Source organism: Ruditapes philippinarum, unplaced genomic scaffold, assembly GCF_026571515.1.
Source record: "Ruditapes philippinarum isolate M1 unplaced genomic scaffold, ASM2657151v2 ctg1686_1_1_1_1, whole genome shotgun sequence".
NCBI classification, from domain to species: domain Eukaryota; kingdom Metazoa; phylum Mollusca; class Bivalvia; order Venerida; family Veneridae; genus Ruditapes; species Ruditapes philippinarum.
In genome coordinates this window covers 163,299-190,774 of record NW_026865777.1, presented here as the reverse complement: position 1 = coordinate 190,774, position 27,476 = coordinate 163,299, and the positions used below count along the sequence as shown (strand labels likewise).

Genomic DNA, 27,476 nt, shown 5'->3' with positions numbered 1-27,476 from the left:
TTCTTTCAACTCTATAAAAATCACCAAACAAAACTAGAATAAATATTCAACATTTCAGACCTACTCTCTTGGTGATTGTAAAGATGCTGTAACCACCAAAATAATGAAAGCCATGCAAACATTTAGCAGTTATGACCTTTTTTAATTACTGTGATTCTAAATTGTTTAGCATGACAAAAAAAGCATCACATAATTTACAGAACAAACCTACCAAGAAAATGTGCGCTAATCATGCAGTTCAAAGAAATTGGACTACAATACATCAAATATAATTGTTGGTGAAAATTGATTATTTTCTCTAGATATTACTTCACATTTACAGTTGTAATTCATAAATAAATTTGATACATCAATTTTAATATTGTCTTTTATTTGTTAAGAAAACATTTTGTTTCATTTTGAAGAGAAATGAAATTGATTTCTTCATAATACATGTAATAATTTTTGTAGATGACAGCTAGGTAAAAAGAAATCCAGATATTTAATGTTGAAAATGCAATCAAAGCCTTTACCTATTTGTTACCTAGTTATGATACCTAGTTATGATCGCATAATTCTGTAAGTTATTGGACTTCATAATTTCCTCACAAGATAAAATTAATTCAACGATCTAACATAATTCCTTCACAAAAAAGAATTGAGGAATAAATGATTTAAAGTCAAGGCCTTGTGGGCACTTTGAACTTCACATTTTCCACAAAAGGTTCCACTTAATTCAGAAATTACTTTCCTATGATATTTAACATATTAAAATCACTTTTAAAATACTCATTGACAATTTTGTTTATAATGAGGAATATAGAGCTACAGTAGTTACAATTATTCATGAATTTTTGTAGAGGTTTTTTAACGACCCATGTATTAGCTAGGAATTTACTCTTCACCCATGGGGGAAAACAGATGCTGAAAACTCTCTTTAAATTGATGACACTCATTTCAATTAAACCCCATATCTTCTAATTAACTTAGGCTTGATCAGTTAGTTAATCATACAAACTGATGTACAAAGTTGATATAAATCTACCTAAACAAACCATGTGAAACCATCAGTTTGATGAAAATCTGTGGAGTAAATTTGAGACAAATCTATCCAGTAATCAGATCAGTAAATAAGACAAGGAGTAAGTGACACTCGAGAGATAAGTATTTCAAACTGTTCATACTGGACACATTACTGTGTTACTGTAGTAATTGACATGTGATGATGAGATATTATCTTGTATTTATCTCATTCACTGATGATATACAAATTAACAGGGGATATAAGAGAGAAAACATTGAAGAGTTATAATGTAGTAGGGAAATAAGCGGGAGATTTACTATTGATTAACGTAAATATTTAGGCTATATTGAATAACTGTCAACTGATATGTCAGAACTAGGTAGTTTTAATGCTAAATCAATGATAATAGACACGCGGTAATATGGTCGATACTTTAAGAGCCATCAGTCCATCAACAGTACATTGATTAACCTACCACAAACCACTAAATACACTCCCCCCTACTGTCTGTCTGTACCTTTAATGTTTACAGCTGTAATTATTACCACATCCTGAATGTGTTTTACAAATGACATAAATAACTCTTCAAACAACATTAAATATCTCTTAATTTGAAATCATGCATTTACTACATAAATTTTGTATATTTTTGTATCTCCTGAAAACAGTAATTTGTTAAGTTTTTTATATTTTCTATAGTCAACAGTATTTCAGTTGTTGTGTACTAGATGACACCAACCTCATTGTATATTGGATATTACCAGTGCTGAAAAGTTTAAATTAATATAATTCCTGGACAAAATAATTAGTGCCAAGTCGAGAAGCAGCTTAGTAACCCACAAACAGCTTTGTAGATAGTGTTACACTCTAATGCAGTAGTCAAGGATTTATTTATATTTATATTTTCAAAGACAAAAAATAAAGATATATAATACAATTGTAAAGTAATAAAACTTCGGATAAACTTTCCTTGATTTGACAAATTCAAATAAAAGCATAAATTACCTTGATTTATACTTCAATCAGCTACATGTATACCACAACGTCCAATTTGGTCTGAAAGTAAATAATTCCAAATTTTAGGAAATAATTTCCATATAGTTTACAAAATGACTAACTAATACTGTATCAGTGAGATAAAATCTTGGCATTTTTAAAACTGCTGACATTTTTTTGCAATAACTTCAATAATTTATCTTACATAGAAGAGTAAAGATTACAATCTAGATACACTGTGACATCTTTTTTCCTAATCATTTCATCATACCAATGTATCTAACATCACATATAAAACATATTGTTTTTATCACTAAAACAAAACTGTACAACACAAACATGAACATTTATATTTCAAATTTAAAATTTTTAAATCCTCATAAAAAAAATCAAATTACAAGTTTTGATATCCGGGTCTAACAAATTTTAGATTTTATAAAATGTCCAAGTAATGTGATTGACCGTACATTAAAACAATACTATTATCTATGGTGAACATCTCTGTTATAGCACAGAGCTAGCCAAATGAAACATTGGTCAATGTCATGTATTGAACAAGAAATGTATGTGTAAATATATGTAACAATTCATACAGCAATAAAAATAACAAATACAAAGATTTTAGACATCACAATAACAACAACAACAAGATCCAAATTAAAACTGTTGTCAGTTAAGATTTAAGCATTTTCATGTTTAAATCAGAGTCTCTCTACAGTAATAGAAAGAAATCTATTTGAAAGATTTTTTTTTTAAATTTACAGCAATGATGTGGATAGTAAATAATTTAAAACCACTTCGTTGAGAAAAAAACAACAACATTAGAACCACACGTTTGAATAAGACAAATGTTCAAATCAATACAATATACTTAGACATTTAAAATTCTTTTGCGGAAAAAAACTACATTCCCATTTTAAAATTTTGTTAGCTGTTTTTGAATTTATCCTTTTATTTTGATGTACCTTCTCAAATAACTATGCATGTTTCAATATAAAATTCCTTCACATAAACCATAAATTATACAACATGCCTATTAAGAAATAATTCTTAATATAATGTTTTATAAAATAAAAGTTCTATTCCAACCTTTATTAAAACATTTATTAATTTTATAATTTCACTCATATGCATCCAAATATCCTCATGTATTTAACACAAGTCTTTGAAGTACACTAGTTGAAAAGATATTCTGTATTTCTGACACTTGACTTGTTATCATAGATTATGTACACCCTATGGTCAACATGAATATTAAGTAGTTTCAGATGAACATATCACATTTACATGTTACATAATTCCGATGATAACAGTGCTATCATTCATATATATATTAAATACTGTATACTTCCAGACTTCCTGCCATGTGATATGGCTTATAACTGACCAGCAAGTCCAAATACCTCCATTGGCTGCTAGCAGTTCTATGTGAATAGATATTTATCAAATAAGCTGAGCTATAAAGCCTGGAACCATTTCAATGGCCAACAAACCAAAGTGTTTAATGCTTTATGACATAATACTTTGTACATAAATTCCCAAACAAAAGTTAATGTTCAAATAAACATAACTTTCATTGTTACTGATAATCGAATATTGTTCACTCAATACAGCAGAACTTCCTTCCTTTTCATTTTTGTATCCATTAAATTACCTCTTGTCAAAAAGTTAATTAAATTTTAATTGTTTGAAATGTGAGAACATTGAAAAGGTACATTAATCCAATACTGCTACTGTCAACTGCAATCATTTCAATTTAAAAGGGAGAGAAAAAAAAGTGAAAACAACAATGTTCAAAACGTACAATCTGATGTTAAAATGTACATTTTAGTTCATACAGATGATGAGATTGTTCATGTCTACAAAAACATTGAAGTAAAATGTTTCAGTGGTACACAATAATATACAGATGGTAGTGTTTCATCATAGTACTTTAATATCATTTATAGCAATTAGTAAAATTTTATAAAATCATGGCAATATTTAATGTATTCAATGACAATATGTTTTGTAAAAACCATAGAGATATTATTAGAATATTATTATGTGTTAGCAAGCATGTAACTATCTCATCTGCTTGTTGAATTACAACTCTACAAAAATCTTACACTTGGGCAAGAGGAAGTTTTTAAAGTCATATATACAAAGTACTAACGCAATTGGGCAAAATGGTAGAACCCAGGCTTTCTCACATTTGTGAACTAACTGGATAGATTTCTCACATGAAAGAATCTTTTAAGTCTCTGATGGGATTCGAACCAACAGCAGTGAGAAGTGATTAAAACCAATAATCTAACCACCTGACCAAATAGGCACCACTGAGCTGAAAGAATTATAAGTTATAACACTTTATAAAACAAAGTCTATCAATATGCCATATCATAATCATGTGACCTGTTCTGTTTGGCTTTGGAGAAAAGTTGAAAGAATCAATGAAATAAACAATCAATTTACAATGTTTAGTAAGGGAAACAGTCACAAATTAATTACTAAGAGTCCATAATTTTCATTGGCTAAATTTCCTTGATCTTATACAACAAAACAACCAAAGCAATTAGAAAACTAAATTATGTCCACTTTCATCCCTGGAATTCCACTGACCAGTGTTAATTAGGTATAACAGAAAGTGTATCAATAATCCTGCACTCATTAGCGGGTCAGTTGGAGTCCAATTTGCAGTCATTAATGATAAAAGAAAATAAATAACTGTATAATTGTAGAGATAAATGGGCACCTGTTATTATCTACAATAATGAAAAGCCTCTCTAAGCATTGACAGCTACAACGGCAAATGAGGGTAAAAAATTACTAAAGCTTTGTAAATTATGTTTTCCCAAATATATTAACAACGAATATCACTACAAATCTAAGTACAGCTGTATTTTTGAATGTTAACATTATGGCTATATTTTCAAGATTTGTATTTAAAATTACTGAAACAAAGGATACTTAATACAAACATTATGGCTATATTTTCAAGAATTTTTTTTTTTTAATTACTGAAACAAGGATACTTACAATAATTGTTAACTCTATGAACTTTTAAAACAAGGAAAATACATTTTACACAGTGTCCTTTTTAAAACTTTTTTCTGCTCAAAAAAACATAAATTTTAATTGGTGATTTGAATTTATCAGAAAAAGAAGCAAGAATATCTATTAAAATTTGTAAAATGTAGACTATTTCTTAAATATATTATTTGACTCACCGTGTTAATATATTAATATGCATCTAAATTATCCAGGTATTTTCACAAATCATTAACTTTAAATCATGTTAAATTGCTTTAAACTAATTTCTTTAACGTCTAGTCACCAAAATGTTACAATTTAACTCCTCTCAGCTCCGGTTCTTTTACAATAAAAATCTTCCCTCTAAAACAGTTGTCATGAATTTTTACACAAAAAAACTAAATGGCAGAAAATGAAAACACTTTTCCCCAGTTTTGATTCCTATCTTGTAGTCATGTTTTGGCAAAGTTTACGTTGTCCTAAAACAATGAGCATTAAACAAAGCCTTTCTGATTTTCAATACAACTGTTCCGTAATTATGGTTTTGAAAGCGATCAGATTTCAGACCCAACTATAGGTCACACTTATTACTAACTCTTAACTAATTTTTTGAACAGAAAATCCATTTCAGTTAATTAATCACAAATCACTCTTGCCTAATTAGAAATAAAGAATGCCAAATGGAGCATATCTGTTAATGAGAGAAAACGTTTCACATCAGGGTAGTTTTGTTGAATAACCTATCTTACAATGAAGTTAAATATGACAATAAAAACACTGAAAAAAAAAAAAAAACACGAGAAAAATATTTTTAGATTCAGCCGTCATTGTCTACAGATATTATTATCATTACATTCATTCTTCTTTTAAACAAAAGCCAAAATTTTCACGAGCTACTAAGATGTTTGGGAGATATCACCGGGTGAGTGATTTCACGAAACTTTTACTTCACTTGTTGTCACGCTACCAAATCAGTTCTCTTCTGCTGACGGCAAAATTCTGACTAGATAATTTGATGGCATAGGATCAGTCAAGATACACTTTTATTTTTAACTATAAATGTAAATATTCATTAATTTCACCCTTTTATTTTTTCACTGATTGATAAAATAGAAAAGAGAATCACTTATCAGGACGGTTTTATTGTCAAATATCATTTTTATCATGAATCTTTAATTTTCTATAATGATGTGTTCAGTACATTCTCACATTTATCTTAATTCAGTTGAAAGGGAAAACTAAATACATTTTTTTTTTTGCAATTATACAACAATTCGAAAATGCATCTTCTAATTGAATCTATGACTTCAAAAGAAAGGAACTATAACATTAAATGAAGAAGAAAATAAACTTATTGATAAACTGCCATTATCAAACTTTAAAAAATTTGACACAATAGTAGAATTTTCTATTTCACATAAAAAGATTAAATTTCTGAGAAAATAAAATCATCACTTCATACATAAAGCATAAGAGTTTAGTTTCATAATGCATTTTGTTCAAGATTATTGAACATATAGAACATATTAATATATTTCAGTAAAAAGATTACTTCACATTATCAGTACATTTCTTTACAATGTCCTACAGAGATCTGGCTGTAGACATACATTATAACTAGATCAACATGCAAGTCTGACCATTACCCCAGTAGCAAGTGGTTTAAGTAAAATTTGATCTTGAAATCCAAAAAAGTAAATAAAAATATGTATATTACATTACTTCTAATAACTTACTAATCAAGTGCTATGTATTTGTCCTGCTTAAATGGAGTTAAAAAGAGCAGTCCATAATTTTTATTCAAAATTGTCCTAAAATTGAATACTGGTAGTAAGCAGTCTATAACATACACCAGTAATAGTTGGGTCAAATAATGGACAGATGTGAAGGCAGACTGGCCTAGCTCTTTACTAATGACTATAATGGTATAAACAAAGGTATGGTGACTGCCTATATACACTTATATAGACAGATATCACTTAAATTGCTAGTGTATGTTAGTTTCCTATCAGAAATAGATCATAATTATTATTGTTTTCTTTCAGCTGTAATGGAGTGACATACACCTGTTATCAGGGTAGTTCATCTTCAATTAAAGATACATTTTATACATCTATCTACATTTGTATCAATAATATACCAACCTTAATACAATGTTGATGAGGTCAACCCAAAATAAACAGACACTTATTTATATATAGGTACAAATATTTGTTTTCCAACACATTTATATGCACAACTATATAGGCAACATTGCATTATAAAGGAAAACAACTGAATAAGACAAAAATATGATTCTTTTTACAAAATACATATGTGATATCGATCAATGGAAGTGGTAGCATTTTTTATTTTCAAATGTTTGTTTCAAACACATTAGCCAGTATAATACATGTTATAAATCATGAAGTCTTGAAGTAATGTAAATCATCTTAGAATTTTATCTAAACACAGAGAAATCTACCAATTTAGATGGACAGACATGTACTTAAATATGTAAGCAATTTTAGGTTTCAGAATTTGTCAACAATGACCTGCATTCTAATGATATTTGTTGACAAGTCAAGAATGGTCTTGACTAGGAAAACAATTTGTTCTTTAAAAGACATGAAATTAACAAACATTCATTTCATCTGTCATAGGATCATACAGGAAAAGTCAAGAAAAAACCCCAAAAAATATGGAAAACTGTCCTGGATTTTAAAACTGAATCAAAAATCATCATGATCAAATCCATATCTTAAATTGAAACTTCTAAATCTGTTTTTATAACTGTCTTTAACTTCTTTTTTTATGGGAAGATTAAAAAAAAAAAGACAAAGGCTATTGTGTAAGAAATCACACAGAAATTTCCAGATATTGTCCGCTCAACAATGGCCCGGCCTCCCTGTGATGCGATTATTAGGACTCGGCACAAGGTCTATCAATACCCATGATGCAACAGACAAAGACTGCGATCATTATAATAACATTACAATTTAACAAAATCACTATTTAAATTCTTCTATCATTATACAGATGTTGTACGACACAAGTTTTTGTTGTATTCGTGACAAAACATAAAATTTTTATACCCAAATAATCACATTGCCCAAGCTCCAAGACATGAAAATGTTTTGAAAATTTTGGGAGAAAAAATTCCAATCGATTTTGATTTACGAGGCAGAATCCGGAATAAAAACAATCTATGATAATTATTTGATAATAAAAAAATTCAAATCAGTTTTTAGTGACAATATAATGCTGTAACAAGGGCTTGCCATTGACCTGCTTTTATTGTTGCAGATTGTTGAAAATTTACATATGTTCTTTTTCACATGAGGATTTAAATAAATTCTTAAAGTTTAAAATTTAGTAAGTAATAAAATACTCTTGTTTATTTCAACTTTAAAACAAAATGACTTTTGTTAAACTGGTTCAAATGAACACTTTCACATTCTATTATAAAATAACTGTCACTATTTTCAGTATTTCTTGATAATTCTGAAGAAAAAATACAGCAATCTCAACAGAAGTTTGTCACAACTTATTTAATCTTGAGATATGGTTAAAATTTTTGTAGCTCATTACAAAAAGAAACACAAGAATTTTGCATTTAAGTCATAGATAGACTGATAATGATGATTTTCATAATATTAAAATGAAAAAAGTCGTATAAAATGATCAGATCAAAGGTTTTTTCTTACTTATCAAAGTAAAGAAGTGTCAAAAAATATATATTTTATGTCACTTTATTACTGACATGAAATAAAACATTGATCCAGACATTTTAAATCTATCATATTACTTATAGAATTCAATCAATCAAACTATTTCAATATGTCCTACCTAATGAGATAGGAACATCATTTTATAGTTGATCTTTTATAGCTAACACATCACAATTGTGACTTTATTTATTTAATACCATTTTTTGATACATTATAAATGTTCTTTTTCATCTTTAAGCCACTTAAAAACCCATCAACTTTCAGAAAGGTTGTGTTTTTTTTCATGTTTTAGAAATGGAAAAGTCATCCAAGTTCATATTTGAAAAGAAATTCTGGAAATTATTCACCAACAAGAACATCCTTAGATTTCACACAAGCCCTTATCTCAAGGTCCCTTCTCAAAATAAATTTGGAATGATTCAAAAAAATCTTTAAAGATGAACACTCGAGATTTAATTGGATAAACGATACCCTTTGGAGAATTAAACTGGTGAGCACTTCAAGTTGTGTCCAAATGAAAGAGACACTTTTGACACCTATTTTCACTTCAGTTTTGAACACGGAGAAAAAGGTTGAAGTGTCCCTGCCTATTTCTAACAATTCAAGGGAAGAAGATAAAAACTTCAGATTTTTTTAATTAGATATTTTTAAATACAGGGGGCCCATGTAATTAAACTGGGAACAGTTACAGCTTTTCATTTATATATTAAATTACTTGATTTACATCATAGAAAAGAAGCAAAATTTTATGAATGTATGTAATAGATAGTTCAGTTATTATTCACTTACAAAGTATACAAAATTTGTTTAAGGATTAATTGATGTCAATTAGAATCATCAAAGTTAGAGACACAATTCAAGTATATATAAGTACTGATGATTCATCCTTAAAAAAGTGGGTATATATAGACCTCCATGTCTGTTGTATTACATATATAGCCAGGGTGAAGATATATCTTTTCATTCTGGGAATATAACTTGTCTTATGTTATTATTAAAGACACAGCAGCCAGGACATATTTTGTATCATCATGACACACAATCACTTTGTCCCCAGCAGGATAAATATATAAGTATTTGTATATACATTTTATACAGTAAAAATTTAAATACATACAAACATATAACAGATGCTGTAAAACAAATATAAGAATAGAGTCTTAAACTATTTCTCAACATGTTTGAATTAAAAAAACAACTAAAGAAATTATGATTGTTTGAGAAAAATATTGAGCAATGTGAAATATTTGATAATGACTAAGACTTGTGACATTTACAATTTATCTACGTTATAAGTGAAATAATCTACTCATTTCTGTTGTAATTATTACTAAGAACAAACTTACATGTCACAGTTGAAATATAGAGATAACATGGTATTCCTTATAAAAGTAATTTCTGAGACAGTAAAAGAGTTATTACCTCAATGCCTCAATGCCAGGATAATGGTCAAGAATATTCACATCCTATTAAGAAACTGTCATTGCTCTTCCTTCCTTACAATGATCTATACCAAAACTAGTCTGGCAATTTTCCTGATTTTCTTCGACCAAAAATTATTCTGGACAAAAATTATGGACAGCTTTTCTTTATTTTCTGCAAATTAAATTTTATGACCAGCTCATTAGCAGATGGGGGTACAGAATGGTCAAATGGAATAACTAGCACTCTTAATTATCCATGCTTTCTGCTAATTTCTATGGATGAATTATTGTAGAAATTGTTCTGACCTTTGATTAACAAGACAGGTTCAGTTCTGACACCAGAAACCCGCTCGAGTTCCGCAACAAAATCTGCCGTTTTAGTATTTTTTTATTGATGTATGTGGCAAAACAACAGAGATAGCAGCCATCTTGATTGAAACAACATAGCAGTTTTATGTCATCATAAAAACCGTATCATCAGAATGTGAGATTTTGAGTAGCTTGGGGGCCGAACTTGATTCAGACCCGATTCTACAGAAAGAGCGGTAAGCTCATATGATCTTTCCGCCATATAATTAGTGGGCGGGCCTGATGATGTATATTACACAGTGAACGTGTATGTTTACAAGAAGAACAAAACATAGATTAACAAAGTATTAGAGTATTACTTGGAAAAAAATATCAGGGTATAATAGTATTCAATGCAGTACTATGATTTTTGAGATAGGTCCCAAAAGGAAAGAAGACTTTTCTGATTTCTGAAGAAAATCACAGTTAAGTAACAAATGGAGTTGTTTGCAAGAAAACATTTTACATGCATTTTTCAATAAATACATTTTATGCATATTTTCAATGAATACATTTTAAAGAGTAATAATGAGTAATAGCATTATTCTATATAAAACAGCTTCAAATATTGAACATTTACATTCTTGTGTAATTTATTATTGAAAATATTTTACATTAATAATTGTAATGCAATCTCTATTTTGTATTTGTATACATAATTAGCAAAAAATGAAGAATTTATAAAAAAGCAACATTCAACTAATTTACTTATCAGTAAATAGAGGAGCTACATTATAATTTTAAACATCCTTCTTTCATTAACTCTCACAAAAATATGTAAAATCAGAAAATTAAATCAAACTAATTTTCAATAATTTCAAATTCATTACAATTTAAGTGTTCATAAACCAAATTTTTTTTGTCTATCTACCCCAACACTAATTCATACAATTAACTTGTTAGTAAAACTATTCAAATATTTAAAGCTGAGTAAGTTATACCCGTCTTGAATGGTGCAACATTTAAAGTCATTAAGCGGCACAACGTTTAAAGTCATTCAGCACAAGAAAAAGCGAAAATCATTACACTAATAGTGCATGAAATCGTCGTAAAATGCTGGCAGCCATTATAGATAATTTTGTCATTTTATCAAAGTTATGACAGTCACGGCAAAAAAAGTGACAAAAGTTTTCAGCGTTAGGTGCTCACAATGCCATGAAGACAGAGGGGTGTCAAATGTCCTCGCCTCCGTTAACTGTCTCCATAAAGACAATGGTAATCATGGCCTCTTACGATCATAATCTTAAAATGCTAAAACAAAGAACTTGCGACTCCATGCCACTTCGTTTTTTTTTTGCACATGAAATAAAAGTGATAATATTAGATGTCTGGAAAATACAGCAGCTGATTTTATTTTTATCCATAATATGTAATCTATCTAATATAAACACCAAAAACGGATAATGTTGAATCTATATAAAGATAGATCCTATCAAAAGACAACTTGTAAAAATGATTTTGAAACTCTCAAAATTGCCATGCATTTTGGTCTGATAATAAGCAAAAGTTGTGTAACTGTAAGTCTTCTGTCATCCCCCATGCGTACAATTGTATATGTATATCAGCTTTGAGCATGATAACAAAGTTGCAAAATTATACAAAACTTATACAATGCTATTATAACTGACAATGAAACTGTTGACTATTGTTAAGTAGCTTTCAGGAAACAGTAAGGTCTGCCATTATACATGATTATATCAACGACTGAGTGAAGTTTAAATTCTATTATTTTCTATGACTACTTAACAAATTACTTATTCTCATGTAAACAAATAACAGTGTAACAATTATACTAATGATGAAAACACTTCCTAATACAACAAAGTTAAGTGACAGCCATCAAAAAATATATTGATATGTTAGATCTACAAGAAACCAGCTTAATGACCAACTCTGAAGTATTTAGACAAAAGTTTAAAAGTTTCTTATGACTGTAAACATCAAAATAAGTCATCAAATTTCAATTATTCATACATTAACACCTAACAAAGTTTTAACGGTTCATCAGCATACAACGGTAATAGATCTTAAGATAACTTCATCAACTTAACCGCCTTTTAACCGAAAAAATTACTAAGTATTGAAAACCCATCCAAGATACGTATCTATTGCTAATACTTTATGAATTTAACCCCTTTTAAGTTCGAACTCATTTTTTTCTTCTATCCATCCTTTTAAAACCAGTTAAACAAAACATTCTAAAACAAAGATGGTAATCACATAATAAAAACAGAAATTTCGACAAAAAGTGTGGCGACCTGTCAAAAGATGTACAGATTTTAGTAGAAAGATAATGTAACCAGTAACCATTTGGTTAACAATAATATGACGTGTCAACATGTGAACTGAAGACTTTTTCCCCGTCTACATCATGTTTTACATTATGATTCATTTTACAATATGACAAATTAATTAAACACTTTGTGAAAACATCATTTTAACTCTTTCTTTGTTACTCCTTTTTTCTCTGGATATTGTATTAACTGACAAACATGGTAATATTTCCAAATCAAAATTCTCACATCAAAAGTAACAGCCGCAAATTTTACCCTCTTCGAAGCGTCACTCACATTTATGAGAGATAACAAATGAATAAAATTATTTATGTATTTTTTTCTAAAAACATTTTTTGTTCAGAAACTCACCAGAAACTTTCAGAACTCTGCCATTTTCTTTGGTATAACTAATATTTGTCTAATTTAACTTTCCTTACATAATCCAGTGCACTACAAATTATATCATTGTACAGTTTTCACAGTAAAAATCACCAACATTTGGCAGCCCGACAAACAGTCAATATATAACTTTAAACAAATTAACATAAACAACGCAAGATGTTTAATTGTTTCACATTATAAGATGTTTATCAGCGAACTATTTCATCCTAACAGTTCAATGTATTCTTTAAAAGGTCCGCTAATTTTGAATTGTCATACCACGTTAAAGAAATGATATCTGATATCGGAATAATATCAATCGGTATGGTATTGGATGGAACACGGAATTCATTGTTCATTAATTAAAATTGGAATGACCGACATAAACAATATAATGACTCAATCAAAATGATCTAAATAATTTATCTCAGTTTCGCATCTATATAATGTATATATAACAAAACAGTGTTTGATTGAGATGTTATAATTCACTAAAAGTCAAATATCTTATTATAAACAAATCACAGTTAAGGTAAATTATGTTATTATAATAAATAATAGCAGCTTATCAAGTTATATTTAATTAGGATTTAAGCCATGTTTGAGTTCTTTATAAATTTAAGCTCACCAGAGTTATTTCTTTGTCGTAAGCAATTGACTTAACATAATTGCAATACATGTATAATATAATTCTATCACCTTCTTTCTCAGTAAAGTGCATTAAAACATAAATTTCAATTCTGCTTCCATAGTACATTATAGCTGTCATATGTTTATGAACTGATTGAAACCTATGTGCATTCAGGTTAACTTAAACATATTCATTGCAGCTAGAATAAAACTGAATTGAACCACTTTTGATTCCGTCTCCTGGAACTAAGGGAGAAATAAGGTAACTGAAGTCATACAAGGAAACATGGTTCTGAACCAAGTAATCTTCTCAACCTCGCAATCCATGGGATAGAGACAGACACAACTTGATCACTAGACCACTTCCTGTATTTAAGTTACTTTCTCACAAAGGCATCTTTTGTCATTGTAATTTAGTTAGACTGAGTTAAAATCAATGTTACAGTTTCACTGCTAGAATCTCTCAATAATTAGGATAGATAGCTATTATAACCTACATTATACATAACAAAATAGTGTTTGCTTGAGATGTTATAATTCACTACATTATACCGGTATTCACAATACTGAAGTGCCTTATTTTAGTTGTTTTCCAAAATGACCTTTACAACCAGGTATTATAATGATTTGATTGTGGTAAAGAAAAAGTAGTTTTTTATCAACAACTAATTTTTTAATGTAAATCAAAAGATAAACCTTTTTAAAGCTTCCCTATAATCAAATATGTAAATCTTGCTTAAGAGGTGGTCTCTGTGCACAAAATCACATATTTAGACAATAGGAATAAAATAAAATTTTTCCACAACACAAGTGGTCTATATGTAAAGGTGATTACTATATGAACACATATTTAACTGTAATGTTAACAAGACACAACAATAAAACATGATCAAACCTTTGTAAAACATGCAAATAAAAAACCAAGCATGCAAATCTATTCAACTCAATTGCCTATTTACATTTAAGATGGTCGAAATTTTTATTGATGATGACTTTATAGTTGAAAACAGCATGCTATACGGAGATTATGAAACATGGGACGGGCTTTGATAGACAGATAAACTAGATCATATACAAGATAATCTTGTGTAAAGATTTAAATGAAGTTCAATTCAAATTCCATGTTTGTCTCTGCGTATAAACTACTCTATTTTAATCGTGAACAAATCTTAATATCAACATCACCCCAACATTGTTCCGTTAAAATAATCCGTTTATACGGTTAATATAATTCAAAATGATAAAGAAACAAATCTTGATAGAGTCCTGTTTTTAGATGTGCGATATAATTTTGACAGATAAGGATTAAGATATAATTCATTGATCATTGCATGATATCATTATATCATTCTTGGAGGTGAAATAGAACATGGCGAGCATGTAAAATTGGCCAATTTCTATAGATAGTTTAACACCTGCTTTACAGAGTTAATAAGCAAATATAAAACACAGACCAGACACTGTTGGTGTATAAATTATGAGTAATCAATAACAATTAAGTAGTTGTAACTTTAATCATCCAAGTGTCTCTGTAATGGTTCGGATGCCATATATCATTCAAAATAAGAAAAAAAGTGTATTATTACAGCATCACATCTTCCACATTGGTTCATGCTCCATCTTGTATGGTGGCCAATTTGTCCAATATTGTGTTTTTGCACTGTGGAGCGCCAAATGGAAACACAAGAAATTAACCACTTTGTTTACTTTTGCACTGTGGAGCGCAAGGCGAAAACATGAAGATACAACAAAGTCACAGATCGTTAATTTACTGTTGTTTTCATCTGGTGCCCTGCGGAGGGAAAATATAACATGGATTGAATCAGCCACCATAATCTTGAGTGTAACTGTACAAACCTTATCCTGCTGAATATTTCATATGAACTTGCCCAGCTTAAATTTTTTAAAGGCAAGTCCATTATTAATCAATCATATCTAAACAGAAAGCCAACAGAGTAGTGCCTACAAGGATGTGCATGCTGGCCTCACTCTATACCAGTGGTAACAGTAATCGCTTTATCGTCCATGCGGGTTGAACAAGAAATAAGGCTTTTAAACAGTCACTTGAGGGACAGATATTCCCAGTCTGTACCAGTACCTTAGTGTCTTTTCTTGAAAAATTACACATTTAATTAATGTTCATAAAGAAATAGCAAAATAAAACTTCCATCATAATGGTGGATTAACAGTACTTCCCAACATTCAAAGCTCAAGATGGGCTTTTCAGCATGCACTGCAAACATCTTAAGTAAGATAATAAGCAGGGGTGTTAAACAGAATCAGTACGGTACCATAATACTAAATTGGAGCACCTTGGTCTCAATATTGGTATACAGATCTAATTTCATCAATCAACAATTCATGATATTTATATTTACATGTATCTGGTATAAGTGACATCGCAGGAACAATATTCTCTTTGATATTACATACAAATTTAAAGTATGTCACTCTAAAATGTGGCACTGTTTTTTTTCATAAAGTCTACTTTCCTTATATAGTAACATTCATAAATCAGAATATGTTACAATTATGTTTAGGGGACATTATTTTTTAATATTTAATGGGAGCACAGGAGATTGTATGATCATATGTTATGCTATTTGCTCAACTATTATGTTTTAATGATGGAGAAACACCCTGGTGTTATCTAGGCTCAAGAGGGTACAACAGAAATAGAGGAATATTTAATACTGTCATAAATGACATGATTCAAACCCATTCCAGTACTGAGCAATATTGTCCACAATCACCCAGTCACAAGCTTTAACCTGTTAGACTTGTCCAGTATCCACTTTGGAACTGTCCATGATCAATATAAGAGATATCAAGATGAAAATTTAAAGTGAGTCAGCCAACAGTAAATCATATCAAAAGCAACAGAAAAACAGTCCATTTATAAATGAAAAATTGTAACAAATAAAAAATTATATACTTGTCTTAAATAAACAATGACATTTGTATGAAACATTTTTGGATTTTTTCTTTTTTTTCCCCCTTATATTTTTATATTTTATCCAAATCATGATTTGTGTGTTCTAAACAAAAGATAGAGAAGTCATAAACATATAACATTAAGTTTGTTTTCCAAAAATGACAGACATTTATGGTGAATTTGGACAACACAAGACATATTAAAATGGCTTATATTGCCGGCTACAACTATAACTACATCCTCTCCTTTTGTTTTACAAGTGATGCCTTTACATAAAATGACTATAAAAACTTTTCAAATTCAATGTTTAAAAAAATACTGAAACACGAAAATTCCATAAAATTACACATAAATGGCATCGACGGTGTCAACAAAATGTTAGCGAAGTTGAAATATGATTTCCTGAAATATTGTTATTATGTTACTTTTGACATGAAGAAATATGCCTTTTAATTCTATCAGTTTATACAATTCTCAACAACTTAACCTTTTGTTTCAAAAGACACTGTAACATCTTTAGGTAATTTTCTTTGTCTCAAAGGTTCCAATGATAATTAAAACATGTTAAACCCACTTCACTCTTTATATAAATTCCACCTAGTATGTAAATTTTTCAAACATCTTGATATTTAAGCAAGTTTTATAATTTCGGTACCCTAATTACATGAAAAAATACATGAAAATATATAGTTTTAAAAATTAAGAAACACAAAGATACAGTAAAATTTAAAAATCTAGTAACGCAAAAATACATTAAAATTGTTAGATTCAATAATGTCACACTGACAAAGTTTTAAATAACCAAAATAAAATTTGTTCAGAGATAATGTACATGTATGAATAATTGTATGGTCAGTAGAGCTCAGGGTTCTCTTCTTACTCTTCTAATTTAGAATTATTTATTCACAAAGACATCTAAACATCACTCAGATTTAGTTAATAACATAATCAGCTCATTATAGGGTATGGTCATACACAGTAATTATGTTACATATGTAAATTTATGCTAATTTATGTTAATTTATGCAAATTTTCTATCTAATTGAATTGCTTTATCACACTTGTGTTATAAACTAAGTACATTAACAACGTAAAACCCCTTTTTTAAGGGATAAGATGTAACTATCATCTAATTAATGAAAGTCTATTCATTGACCTACAGTGACCAGTGGGACATTTGCAGGACATGATTTGGGACAATTATCAAATCCACAGAGTCACATGTTAAAACTCTTCTAGCAAATCTGTCAATAATGGCTGTCAATTAACACAATCATGACAAATTGTTATTGACTTACAAACACTGCAACACTACCATGTATCTTCCATAAACTTATTACAGAAGATGTTGCAACTTTCTCTATCAAGCAAAAAAATACACAGTTCCTATTCTATTCTATATCAAAGGTCAAAATTAATACAAAATCGGCATTTTTATCAATAAATTGCTATGCATATTTTTTGTTGTTAAAAAGTTATATCAATTAAACAGTATTCTTACTTGATTTTCAAAATTATGGCAAGAAATAAATACAAAAAAATTGGTACAGTTTGAAACTTAAAGACAAGACAGAACCATGACTTTATCAAGTAAGAGGTATTCCATCCATTAATAAGTATCACAATGTTCAATTTAAGTCACAAGTCACTCAAAGAATTATGATGTATTTTTTGTATACCATTACATTTTGCGCAATAATTTTTTGTCACATAAAAAATAAAACCTTTAATTGATATACTATGTATCCTGTAAAAAAAATTTTTTTGTTCATAAAAATCCTAAAATAAAAAGGCTGAGTCAACTTCCATATGTTATGCACATGTTTATCAAATAATTTAGATTTTACCCATCATTCTTTTTTATTAATTATTGTGCACTCAACCCTGTATATAAATGCTAGTTTTAGGAAACAAGGAAATCAGTCTTTGTCTTAAGATGGTCTCCTAAATCAGGTATTTTAACACTTAGCATACAAGACAAATAAAATGAACACTTAAGTGCACCTTTTATATAATTATGATCATGTTAATATATTTAGAACTGATCTTTAAAACAAATTTGACTAAATTGTGAATTATTTGTAACAAAAAAATATATATCCAACAAAAGTACAATTTCAAAATCTCACATACATTTTTTTACAAAGGTGAAACAGTCTACATCTGTAGACACATAAGACATTATTATTTTAAGGTAAAAAAACTCACTTTTATTAGAGACTGTACAAATGACTTCAATCATGAAGCGTAAATAATGGATTAACAAAATGATCAAAACTATGTAATCATAAAAACACACTGCAATCAGAATTAACAGTTTACAATAACATGCACTGAGTATGTTCTTACCTAAAAACTGCTAAACATTGTACAATAAACATTACAGTTTCTTTATTCTTGTTTTGTGTGATAACAGGAAGAGATTTTCTCTTAAGTCTGACATGAACATATTTCTTATACCAGATTATCAAACCTGTAAACAATATATTAACCATACATCCAATCAAAGACTAGATAAATAGAAATTACAAAAAAATAGACCCACAACATTTAATGTTTGGCATCTTCGTGAACCAAAATATGCTCAATTTTTATTCTAAAACATCTTAAATTCTGAGAAAAAATTTACGTTTTTATTATGAATGCCACTTTATTATTTAATACCCTTACATATAAATAATATGCACAACCAAAATAAAATGCATAACTAAGATAATTAAATACATTGACAGTGTGAACCACAAAGTCCTATTTAACTTATTATTATAATAACTTTGTTCTTGTTCAATTTTCTTTTATCATAATATATACATTTGTGTATTTGTAAAAAAAAGGCCAATATGGAATATAAAAATAAACACAGGAATTTGTATGTTATCTTTTAAAAAATATCTTACTTTAAAGTGAAATATCTCAGTGAGATATATCTTATATCAAACTGAAAATAACCGAGCATCCTCCTAATCAAGGAATCACCACTAACACTAACATTGTAAATCAGTGTGCAAATAAAATAAGTCTAGACCATGCTGCTAATGATAAATATAAATCATGTAACTTTGACAAAAACAACAACAACAACAATAATGATTTACTTCAGAATTAGTTGATGTATAATGAACATAGCTCTTAAATCAAAAAAATATTTTTGTTGTCACAAGCAGTAACATTTTTATACAACTACTTGCAGCAGTAACTCCTACATCTTTGACCTCTGACATTGTGTCACATCTACCTTTAATATCTCTAAAGTAACTTGTAAAACATAAAGTTCAAAAGCTGTAAAAATCGGCCTTAAAATACATCCGTAATCATCATCATATTATTTAACCATTTGTAAAGTTTTTTTTATGATATACGAACAATATAACATCAACAAGATATTGCGATATTTTATGTGTTACACGCGCAATTACAAGACGATCAACATCCATAGGAAGCCATTAAATGGTTCGAATATTGCCATCTGTGGTAATGTAGATATTTTTTGACATCATCATTATAAGTTAATCAAAATGTCATACTGATTTACACAACATCGTCTTCAAACGACAGCGGTACAATAATTCAAATTTGATCGTAAACAGTTTGTGACGATAAGAAAACTCTTGTCAGCTACAAGCTATTTTGGTGTATTTTGAATAAAATATTCATGTTTCTGATAAAATAGACAATATTTTCTAATATTTCTTATGTCTGCCATTAAGCAACAAGGATCCTCTTCTTATATGAGCAAGGAAAACCCATGTACTTACATCATGATATGACATAATGGTGTACGTAACAAAAGCTATTAAGAAAAATTTTCTTTAAAAAAATTTATGAAGGATAATATCGAAATTGATCACATTATGTATTAACACTTTATTATATATACAGAAACAGGACATAAAATACCGAATTCTTTTACTAATAAGTAAAGAACAGTGAGCACAGATTCCAAGTTTAATTTACATTCATTAAACATATATGAGCTAGCCATGACAAAACCAACATAATGGGTTTGCGACCAACATGGATCCAGACCAGCCTGCGCATCCGCGCAGTCTGATCAGGATCCATGCTGTTCGCTTACAAACCCTTTAACAAGTAGAGAAACTGATAGCGAACAGCATGGATCCTGATCAGACTGCGCGGATGCGCTGGCTGGTCTGGATCCATGCTGGTTGCAAACCAATTATGTTGGTTTTGTCGTGACGCGGCTCATATCTTGTTTCTGTCAAGGCATGGTGAAAACTCGAGACATTTCTCTTAGTTTTCACATAACACACCACACATTATTAAACAATTTAAAATAATGTATTCTTAATATAACAGACCTGGTCTTAGGGTTTCATTCAATTACAGACAGTAAAACAGCCCAGAATTTAAACAATCTACCAGACACACTGTTTGCGTAACAGTCTGAAAATTCTGAGATTTAAGATTTACAAAATCAAATTGTGAAGGCTTATCATAAAACTGTGGTAATTTGTTCTGTAAAACATTTGAGTTACAGCAGTATAGAGTCAAGCTATGACCAGATCTTACGGCCTTTAAAGCAAATAATAAAACACTTAATCCAGAACTCTAAAATAATATTTATCTAATTAATATCATTCATATACAATAAGAAATCTTTTTATTGTAACAAACTAATTCTTACATTTAAAGAAATAATAAAAATACAGAAAACTCTAAAGTTACCATTCGAAAATCTAGTATGAGGTAAAGATCAATTTCAAATAATAGTAATACATATTATGTAATTTTATATTCTTTTTTTATTAAAAAAAAAACACTTACCTTCATAAGTAAATATTGTAAAATCCAGGAAAATTATCATTTTTCTGTATCAGACACTTATTAAATTACATGTATTTCAAAAACGATTTGCAACTTTTTAAGTGATACAAAAGAAAGCACAATCTATGTAATAGAAAATAAAAATCTTTTCATTAACAATGCAAAGTTTAATTATAACTTTCTATTTGACAACGAAAAAAAAAAGTATTCACATTTGAATTAAAACTGGTGACAGTTAAATGACGAGGTAAAATGTTTTCAAGATTAAAATCAATACAGCTATACCATTGCCTCACTGCTGGTCTTGATTTCATGGTACGGTGACCAGGTAATATAGCTCCTCCCACTAGTGACTGACTGTTGAATCATGTGACTCCAGATAGGTCATGTGACCTGTTAGTGAAGCTGGCTAGGTCTAGGGGAATCAGCATCTGTAAATTTTACAAATGATCAGGTAGCATTGAAAAGTTTATACATCAATTGATGGGTTCAGATAAAAATGGCGAATTTAATAATATGATAAAAACGTAAATTTGACAGCTTAGTCAATAAGATTCTTGAAATGTGGGGTATTATTTCAAAATACCTTTACTAGGATTGAAATTAAGAGCTAAATTTCAATTTACATCTAAATGAGATAAAGGTGGTCCATTTACCAATGATAATTCTCTGAGGTTATTAGAGGCTGGTATTAAATGATTTTCATTGCAATAACTTCTAATTAACATATCTTATTCAATAAGGGAACTTAAGAATTAATTTAATTAAAGTAAATGTGGTAACTCAGTAGCTCAGTTTTCAGTTATTCAAGAATTTCTAGAGGTATTTTATACCATGTAATACCTTCATTAAGTTGTTGACACTCTTAATATTTTAAGGTAATATACATGTATTTTATACAGTTCTATACTTTTCAATGATTTTAACATAGTTCTGTAACACTTACTAAGTAACTCAATCATTACACATGTAGCATCCTATACTAACCTATACTGTATCTTTTTACAACAAATTACTATTAAAATGAAACAAACAATAATTACAGAACTCTATAATGTGCAACCAAGAGTTATAAATTTAAGACAACTTGACTATGGCAACAATTACAACTAGTGGTCGGAGCCTATGACCAGCTAGCTCTACATTTTTGGTTGAGTAAATCTATTACTGCACATTGACACCCCTTTAAACAAAAATAAACAGGCTGAAATTTTGACTGGTTCGCTTCAAAATAGGGAATAGTCCACTTCAAAATGGAGAAGCATCATTTTTTCTGCAATAAAATCTTTACTTTACATGCATAAAGCAAATAAACTGTTCATTTCGAAAACAGCAACCCTTTACTCTGAAATTTCAAATTTAATCATTTTCGCATCAAAATATCTGGGGAAATTAAAAGTAGAATCTAAATGAGAGGAATTTTTCATTTTATCTTTTTATGCGAGAAAAGTTCAATCAGCACATGAGCAACATCTTCAATCGAACATAACCTCAAGGGACCGTGATTTTAATGACAATTTTATCTACCCAATTGGTAATTTTAACTACATTTTTTTCCGAAATTTCGCATTATAATTGCATATAAACCACACAATTTTATGACAGGGGTTTACGCAGGATATGACTTCTGTTCAATTTCATTTTGATGTCTTCATCGTATTATAAAGCTTAATGTAAAATACACCATTTTAGGAGTGCACTTCATTTTTATTAAGCATTGGTTTTAGCATTTTTTTCTGGAAATTTAGTGTAACATTAAGATTTGACATTCTTATTAAATAATAATTATACCGAACAATTTACACTGTTAAAACTTAAAACTTAAGCAAGTTGAATTCATATAACATTATTTTCCGTTCTTTATTGACTAGGAATGACCTTTGTTGGTTTATGGCAATCTGACTACAAAAATCTAAATCTGAGCAGTGTAGGACAGCAGATACTTTTAATCCTGGCTCTAATAAAGGTATGATAATACCTGTCTTAAAGAGGAGAATTCAATGTACCTTGAGCTAAGATTTAAACCACATCATCAGTCTCATCATATACAGTTCTTAATTTTAATTGAAAACATTCAAATTTAAATCTTTAAACACTGTTAACAACCATGTCAAACTGAGAAAGTAAGTACTAAGCCTCTATCATGCTGCAGTGGCATTTTTATGTTATAATTTTTAATAGAACAGAAAACACTGTTCAAATTTAAACATTTTTATTTAACAGAACACTATAAGCAGATAAGACGTTTCACACTAAATTTCACCAATGTACAGCTTCAATACTTCAAACATACCGGCAGTCATACAATTTCAACCATTATTACGAATATAAATTTGAATTTTTTTTATAAAATAATAAATCATGAGTAACAATTAAATTGTTCACATATTTAACGAGCCCTAAAAAAGATATCATCATTATAGCTATCCAAAATTGCCTCAAATTAAACGCAACAACCCATCGTGACATTATAGACATTTTGGAAGTCGTCAAAATTAGTTGTAAGTTAGGGAGCAAATTGTAAGAGCTTTAACGCAGTATCTGATGCTATATGTTTTGACATTTACACCTTTTTGTCAATAAGAAGTCAAAAATGAAACTGACAATCATTTAATGCAACATCCCTCTCTACATCTCCAATAAGATAAATTCTAATTATAAAAATCATTGAATTTATAAAAAAATAATGACAAAAATATTCACCATAAAAGAAAAATTACATTTTATCAGCTGGTAATTCAATAAATTATGTTGTTAAAATTTAATTCTCTATTTGTCATAATAACTTGAAATACAAAATGAATATAAAATTTGCATTTATCAAAATTTAATTGTGACATGCTTTATTTTAATGCCCCTATTTTACAATTTGTGAGTCAAGACAGAAAGATGACAAAACTTTATCATTTAATTTAAATAATTGCCAAAAAAATCATGACTGAACCAGCTAAAACAAATCTTTATTCTTAATGTTTTAAAGTTATTCTTGCAGCATAATCTTGTTTAGAAAGTCATGATGATCTTTAAAAGGTTCAATCTTTATTTGTCCTGAATTAAAAAACATATAATATTCAATAAAGTCAAAATTCAATAAAAACTCACTCTCAAGAACTGGTCATTTTTGTTTGTTTTTGTTTTGATTTTACAACACAATTTTGCTCATATGGCGCCAAAACATTTTCCCTAAAATGATGAATGGTTTTGTCCAAACTGAACAATGGACATGTCCATTTATAATATTTAGTGTGGCAAGGGCTAAATGAAAATTCCTTTAGAATCTGAACAGCCTTGTTTTTACAACCAAGTAACGAAAATAAATAATTTAACTTGATATTTTGATATTCAAAAAATTCATTAAACAGACAAATTATTTTTATTTACCCAATTTACCAGATAAAACTCACCAAAACAAACTTAAATCCTCATTATTTCATTTTTTCTTCTTAATTAAATGAGCCCTTGATACCAGGTTATAAGTTAGTTTCTGCTATACAGTATATAAAATAAAAGGGAGTTTATATACTTTGTTAGTGGCAATTTAATCAGGATGAAGTAAAAGTGTTAAACAAACTCTACCAAACAAACTTTAAACATCTCCGAGTGTTTATATTCACGAAAATGGTTGTTTGACAACAAACATGAAACACAAATATTGGAGGGTTCTAGTTTATAGAATTGTAGGAAGGCATTATCTCATTATACCATGTAGAACCAGTCAAAACGGACCTTGCTGTCAGCATTAAGTGGTTGCGTAAACATTCCGTACAATAACTATACAGACTGGAGTTACGCAATTTGAAAACATCCAATACAAAAGTAAATGAGCAATTTCAATACAAAATTAAATACAATCAGAAAATCTAATTTTATATTACAGTTTGACAAAACCAATACAAATAGTGACATATTGTTAAAGCAGTGACAAATGCATTAATCCTTTCTTTTCCTGTCATTTTAACACTAACCCTCCCAAATTTATTTATTGCATTATTCCTGCCTTAACTTTGGAACTGTCTATTTTCATTTTAAGGTGTTTCATTATCAAGGTGATATTTATAATAAATACAGCATGGAAGTGCTTTCTGCCCTGGCCCTATATTAGTGACAAAGACTCAACATCATTGGCTCCAGCACACTAAGGGTTGAAAATCTAAAATTAATTTATCAGAACTTTCTTCATCATTTCTGGAGTGTTCATTAAATAATAGATAAATACAGAATCCCTAAAGAAAGCCCAACACGACAAAATTGAAAATGTTGCAGGCTCGGTTTGATTGAGCCTATTCATGGACGGTACTGGAAAGTGCAAGTAACCGTCCACGCCCCCTAGCACCGGCTTAAGCAGAATTCAACATTTTAACATGAAATAGTAAAATTTTGAATTTAGAAACATCAGCAGATGTGTTACACTGACTGGGACTGACCAGTGAAAGACTGAATTGTAAGTTACATGAACCAAGAATTATGAGTAAAGGGAAGTTACTTTCTATATTTCTCATCAAAAACACTCGAAATTAAAAAAAAAACAACTAGAAATGTGTCTATAGGACACGGGTGCCCCCATACTCCACCAATTTGTCAATCTTATGACTCTAGGTCAAATATTTTTTTGGCTACATGTGCCCAAGTTGAAAACTAAAAATCTTTTATTAAGTAAAGGGCAAATACTACAAATATTGAATTAATCCACAAGAAAACCACAAGGTGCATAAGTACACATGCTGACCAACATTCTTGTAAACTTTCAGGCCTACAGGTCAAATACTTTTTGAGTGCCGTGCAACACAAGTTGAATATTGTAAATTTTTACTAAGTCAAGGGCAATAACACTAAACATACTAAAAATATCCACACAAAAATACCCAGGTGCACAACTACACATGCTGAGCAACATTCCTGTAAGGTTCATGACACTAGGTCAAATACTTTTTTAGTTACGTGTGACACAAGTTGAAAATTGGAAATTTTTACTAATTCAAAGGCAATAACTCTACAAATACTAAATATATCCACACAAAAATACCCAGGTGCACAACTACACATGCTGATCAACATTCCTGTAAAGTTCATGACTCTATGTAAAATATTTTTTGAGTTACATGCGACACAAGTTGAAAATTGCAAAGTTTTACTAAGTCAAGGGCAATAACTCTAAAAATACTAAAAATATTCATACGAAAATACCCAGGTGCACAACTACACATGCTGAGCAACATTCTTGTAAACTTTTCATGATTCTAGGTCAAATACTTTTTTAGTAACGTGCGACACAAGTTGAAAATTGGAAATTTGTACTAATTCAAGGGCAATAACTCTACAAATACTAAAAATATCCACACAAAAATACCCAGGTGCACAACTACACATGCTGAGCAACATTCCTGTAAGGCTTCATGATTCTAGGTCAAATACTTTTTAAGTTACCTGCGACACAAGTTGAAAATTGCAAAGTTTTACTAAGTCAAGGGCCACAACTCTAAAAATACAAAATATATCCACATGAAAATACCCAGGTGCACAACTTCACATGCTGATCAACATTCCTGTAAGGTTTCATGACTGTAGGTCAATTACTTTTTGAGCTATGTGCAACATAAAAAGAGAACAGACTCAACAAAATTAAAGTAGCTTTCTCTATTGTTGAATACTCGAGCTAAAAATCTGACTTGATGAAACAGTTCTGGAAAATTCTTATCAAGCATTAAATCAATCAGATTAAAAAATTTGTACTTTCAATATCCTTTTACAGGAAAATGTAAATAAAATGTTATTAACTTAGTCACACAACTTATAATAACCAAGGAGTACAATGAAACCACATTTCAGTAGCCAACCAATAAAATTTTTATGACAGTTTTTACCTGGCAGATTACCCGATGCCTATCAAACTTTTACATGAACATTCGCATGTCCAAACATCCATTCTTGTCCAATAACGCCACAATTGCGGCATACATTGTGGCGTACATTCAATAA

The 27,476-nt window shown here is 29.3% G+C and overlaps 1 protein-coding gene across 3 annotated transcripts in view; it reads right to left on the bottom strand.

The window, feature by feature from the left end:
- LOC132730282 (protocadherin gamma-A7-like) overlaps positions 1–27,476 on the bottom strand; it is a 61,565-nt gene that overhangs the window by 32,639 nt on the left and 1,450 nt on the right. For 2 of the 3 annotated variants that reach the window (XM_060716172.1, XM_060716168.1), the window contains exons 3-4: positions 21,786–21,931; positions 2,009–2,059 (exon numbers count right to left, since the gene is read on the bottom strand). The gene's annotated coding sequence lies outside the window, so the exon portion shown is untranslated. The other variant, XM_060716170.1, reaches the window with a different exon arrangement.